The sequence below is a fragment of the Aotus nancymaae genome, unplaced genomic scaffold, assembly GCF_030222135.1.
Source record: "Aotus nancymaae isolate 86718 unplaced genomic scaffold, 86718_ANA_hifiasm-v0.15.2.pri h1tg000016l, whole genome shotgun sequence".
Classification (NCBI taxonomy): domain Eukaryota; kingdom Metazoa; phylum Chordata; class Mammalia; order Primates; family Aotidae; genus Aotus; species Aotus nancymaae.
Genome location: NW_026988428.1, coordinates 79,252,461 through 79,258,460, shown reverse-complemented (window position 1 = coordinate 79,258,460; position 6,000 = coordinate 79,252,461).

Here is a 6,000-nt window from a genome sequence, read left to right as displayed (position 1 = left end):
CAATCCCAGCACTTTGGGAGGCTGAGGCGTGCTGATCATGAGGTCAGGATTTTGAGACCACAACTAAATCATTTAGTTATGCTTTTCTGAGTTTTGTAAAAAAAGGTATCTTATTATGCATAATCTTCTGTGATTTCACTCAACTTTGTTTCTAAGAGTAATCTATACTGTGGAACATAGTGGTTGTTTCCTTATGTTCACTGCTATAGAATATTTTGTTAACAGAATATATGAGAATTTATTTCCCTTTCTTGCAGTTTTACGTATTTGTAAATTTTATCATTATGATTTCTTCATTATGATTTCATACATTATTGGGAGTCTTTTTTTTTTTTTTGAGATGGAGTCTCACTCTGTTGTTCAGGCTGGAGTGCAGTGGTGAAATTTCTGCTCACTGTAATGTCCACCTCCTGGGTTCAAGCTATTCTCCTGTCTCAGCCTCCTGAGTGGCTGGGATTACAGGTGTGCACCACTACTCCCAGCTAATTTTTGTATTTTTAGTCGACATGGTGTTTCACTGTGTTGTTCAGGCTGGTCTCAAACTCCTGACCTCGTGATCCACCTGCCTTGGCCTCCCAAAGTGCTGGGATTACAGGCATGAGCCACCGTGCCCGGCCAGGCGTCTGTTTTTAAATTCCATTTAAATTAATCTTTAAATTAAAATGTATAATTACTTAAAAATTCATTTTAAACTTAAATGTTTAAAAAGTTGGTCTGCTATTGATTTCTAACTCTACTGTCTTACAGACAGAGATGAGTCGGGATCAGAGGTCAGTGACTCACTACCCTATGGTCCACATTTGGCCTGTCACCTGTGTTTCTACAGTTGGCAAGCTAAGAATGGTTGGTACCTTTTAAATGGTCAAACAACACAAAAGGAGGATACTATTTTGAGGTGTGTAAAAATCAGCTAAAATTTGAATTTACTGTGTCTTACATTAATTGGAACATAGTGAAGGTCATTTGCTTATGTATTATCTATGGCTGCTGTTGAGCTACACAGGGGCAGAGTTGTGTAGTTGCAACAGAGAGCATTGACCAGAAAAACCTTAACTTTTGCTATCAAGTCCTTTACATAAAAATGTTTTTAACCCTTTTCTAGATGATGCAAATTCTCAGAAATGTGTTAAGGTATGCTGGTTAATTTTTACAAATATTTCTTATGGGTTTGTTGAGATGTGTGTTCTCTAATTGCTATATGCTACATATATATTATATGATTATATATATATTGATCTAGGTCTCTATATAAGTAATCTATCTATCTATCTATCTTGAGAGAGATAGAGATAGATATACGTAGAGAGAGAGATCAATAACTTAACAGTGGTTGAATGGGTGTGGCAATAGCTACACCATGATAAGTTTTTCAATTTCCTCTTCTAGATTTTATCCTTATGTGACGATGTTTTCTAGCCACAATAATGCTGTTTTATCTTGAAGTCCATTGCATGTGATGTCAACATAGCTATATCAACTTTCTTTTAATTATTATAATTGATATATCTTAAGCTTTCCACGTTCTTATCTTTGTAAGTAACATACAGCTATATCTTTAAAAACTGCTTTGACTCTGTCTTTTAACTAGAGAGTTTGGTCCATTTGTATTGTGATTATTTACGTGTTTGACTGTTTCTCTTCTCAGTCTTTACCTTCTATCTTTCTTTGTCTCTCCTTTTCTTCTACTTTTTTTCTCGCTTTTTTATGGCATACAGAGGAAGACTGATTGTTAATATTTGTTTACATCTTATTCTTTTTCCCTTCCTCTACTGGTTTGGAATTTCTACATCTCATTTGCATTCTTTTAGAGTTTTTAAGATATTGTAGAGCATAATGGTCAAAGCCATGTTCTCTGCTTGAATTTAAATCTCAATTTCATCACATACTAACTCTACGATTTATGACAGGTGTGTGTGTGTGTGTGTGTGTGTATGTGTGTGTGTTTACCTGTAAAATGGAGGTTGTGAAGTACCATATGGATCATTTGTCTTAAAATCCTATTGTGAATATTTTTCATAAGGACACTTAAAATTAATGCGTTAACCTCCTCAAACCAATTCAAGAACCTCAGAACGATTTAACCCTGATTATCCTCCTTCTGACTTGTAAGTTATTCTCCAGCATTTAAATTGTGTCTTTTGAACCTCACAAATTTCATATTATTAATATTATTTTATACAGACCAGGCTTCTTTATATTAACGCAAATGTTTATTAACTTATTTGTTCACCATTGTTTCTTGTATTCCAGTATTTCCTACTGGGTCACTTTCCTTCATCTGAAAGTATATTTCAGAAGTTTATCTAGTGAAGGTGGTAAAAAGAATAGTTTTCATCCAAAAATGTCTTAAGTCCACTTTTGTTCTGAAAATAGAATGCTTCTGGACACTACATTATAGGTTGACAGTTATTTTCACTCAGCATTTTGAAGATATTCCACTGTCTGCTGGCTGCCATTATTGCTGTTGAAAATTATTCAGTCTACTTGCTTTTCTTTTGTAGATAATATTCCCCTTGCCCATGCTTTTAAGATTGCCTTTCTTCTGGTGTTTTGCAATTTCACTGTCGTTTCTATTGGTTTGCTTTTTTTCATGTATCTTACGTGATACATGTATATGTAATGCCTCTATTTCATTTTCTTTTCAGGTATCCTACTTGATACCTGTACATAGTCAGGACTTCCTCGTTTTGTAGATTCAGGTCCTATATTAACCTTGGAACATGGTTAGCTATTGTCTCTTCTTCTCTTGACTTTACTCCATTCTTTGTAGTCTCTCATTCTGGGACTCTGATTATACATGAATAATATCTTAACATTCTCTATATTCCATATCTCTTAATGTTTATTATTCCATATCTCTTAATGTTTATTATTTCTTCTTTCCCCTTCTGTGATGCATTCTGTATAATTTCTTCATATGTAGCTTACATTATTCTTTTTTTTTTTTTTTTTTTTGAGTCGGAGTTTCGCTCTTGTTACCCAGGCTGGAGTGCAATGACGCTATCTCGGCTCACCGCAACCTCCGCCTCCTGGGTTCAGGCAATTCTCCTGCCTCAGCCTCCCGAGTAGCTGGGATTACAGGCACGTGCCACTATGCCCAGCTAACTTTTTTGTATTTTTAGTAGAGACGGGGTTTCACCATGTTGACCAGGATGGTCTCGATCTCTTGACCTCGTCATCCACCCGCCTCAGCCTCCCAAAGTGCTGGGATTACAGGCTTGAGCCACCGTGCTCGGCCACATTATTCTTTTCAAATATGTTTAATCTACTCTTTAACTCTCCATGCGGTTTGAAATTTTAGCAGTTATATTTTTCCTTTCCAAAAGTTCTGGTGGGTTCTTTTTCATGTGTGCCTAGTCATCTTGGATAGATTTTTATTTATGATTTTAATTTTTAATTTCTTTATAAGGCCATATGATAGCTAATTAGTTTTTTGCCTCATAAATTGAATTATGTTTGTTTATTCTGCTGACTTGAGTGTCAGCAGAATTTTCTTATATGGCTCGAGATCTTTGATTGTGAATTCCCATTTGGTTGATGTTTATTTGTGGGAAATTCTGGGACACTAACTTGAAGTTATTTTTCTCCAAAGAGGATTTCTGTCTATCTCTCTTGGGAACTTATGGGCCTAAGGACCTGAAACCACTCTGACTTCCTTTCAGTGGAGTCAGCTAACACGGGATTTAAAAGATTAGCTTCTTCACCTCATAACCAGTCTAAGTCTTTATTAAAAGATTACTGCCCACCCCACCTGCTTCAGCAATTTTGTTTTGTTTTCGTTTTGGACCCTGAGAGATTCCCTTCACTATCTCAGAGTCCTACAATGCATAGCAAAGCGTATTTTATGCAACATCCAGGTGATTTGTAGCTGGAGAACTTTTCAAATGATCTAATTAACCTTTCTGTGTGAAGCTTAAACAAACATATGTGCCAACCCCGTACTTGCATTTAAGTATAGTGTATAAGATGGGGAATTCCTTGCCTGAAGGAACGCCCAATGTCCTCCATATTTTATTTTGTTTCCTCTTTTTCCTTAGAGTTTTATTACCTTTTCTATCTGTCTCATTTGGTCTCTTTTCTCCCTTTTCCTTCTTTTAAAGGTCTCTCTTGATTTACCCTCTTACCTCAGCTACACTACTGGATTCAACTAAATTATTCTTTCAAATTATAATTATTAGTTGAGTCCAAAAGCATTTGTTGAATGAAGACCATTTCACACTCATTAAATTCTTCAAAAGATTCAAGTTCTTCTTTACAGATGCTTTTTACTCAAGTAACACTGGTTGGATTTTCTTCCCTTTGTGGAAAACTAATTCTTGATTATTAAAAAAGATGGAAAAGCAAAAGAGTTCATCCATAAGTAAGCAATGTTGTATAGTCATTTATTTATTTTTTAACTCATATAGCTTCTTTTTGGTGAAAATAGAAGTTATATTTAGAAAGAATTTCTTTGTTAAGAATACTTACCATGCTTCAAAATTTCCATACATTTCTAATGACATAGTACAAAATAAATTAGAGCATTTTGACATTTGAAGGCTAAAGCAAACTGAGTTTGCTAACCCAAATGGGTGTAAAAACCATAACTAACCAGAAATATAAACATCAGTAGCAAAGTAAGAAGTAAGCCCAAGCACCTCCTAAAATGAGAACAAAGATAATAATCCAAGCAATTTGGTTTGTTCTTTCAACAATGTGAAATAATAACAATGGTGGTAACCAACCTGAAATTACCTGTCTACCGAGTTATACTTAGAAGATTTAGATCTTAAAAATAATAATAATATTCTAAGCTACAGTGTACCTTTTCCAGATTCACTCATGGATATGTTTTACATTACATGGCTTTAAGGCTGTGAGTCTACAGAGGTATACACAGCAGTCCCTAAATTGTATTCATACATCAGATTGGGTAGTGGGAGTGGACAGGGATGTTCGAAGAATTCTTCTGACTCTTGGGTAGTGTGGAGATAGCTCTTACTCCCCAGATAAAATTCAGTCATTATAATTTCTCTACATTTTCTGTATGTAGTGTTTACATCCAGCTGTAGCTTCTGCTTCTATATTTTGGGACAGAGTCTCCCTCTGTCACGCAGGCTGGAGTGCAGTTGTGTGATCTTGGCTCCCTTCAACCTCTGCCTCCTGGGTTCAAGTGATTCTCATGCCTCAGCCTCCCAAGTAGCTGGGACTACAGGTATGCACCATCACACCTGGCTAATATTTGTAGTTTTAGTAGAAATGGGGTTTTGCCGGCCAGGCGTGGTGGCTCACGCCTGTAATCCAAGCACTTTGGAGGCCAAGGCGGGCGGATCACCTGAGGTCGGGAGTTCGAGAAATGGAGTTTCGCCATGTTGCCCAGGCTAATCTCTAACTCCTGCCTTCCAGTAATTGGCCAGCCTTGGCCTCCCAAAGTGCTGGGATTATAGATGTGAGCCAACATGCCTGGCCTGCTCCGTATTTTCAATGCCCTATTCACTCCAGGTATCTATCTCCATGCTACATCATTCCTACGTCATTTTCATTCCAAATGCCAACATAAACTAATAAGATTTTCAAAAAGGTAAAACTTGTGTATAGTGACACTCCAAATAAGGAAGTTTGATATAGACTCTTAACAAAAGTATAAACCAGATTATTAACAATGGTTTTAGGCACGTAGAAAAGGTAGTGGGGATCACTAATACCAGAATGGGTTAATCTGAAAACAGATCTTATTTAACTAGCTTCCTTCTTTTTGAAAGAGTTGCTTGGACCAGTAGATTTGGGGATGCTAGAAACAGTAAATCTTTATTTCAGCAAAGCATCTAGAAAACCTTCATGAACTCCATGTTGGTTATGTTATGGTTTCATGAACAAAAGTGCTTGAAAAGTGTTGGTTAATAAATGACTGTTATCTTGGAAATCTATTTTGGTGGTGGGCTATCTGAAGATATAGGGTAAAGAACCCCAAACCAAAGTGTTTTTTTTTATTCTCTTATTTTTTCTATTCTCTTATTCAAC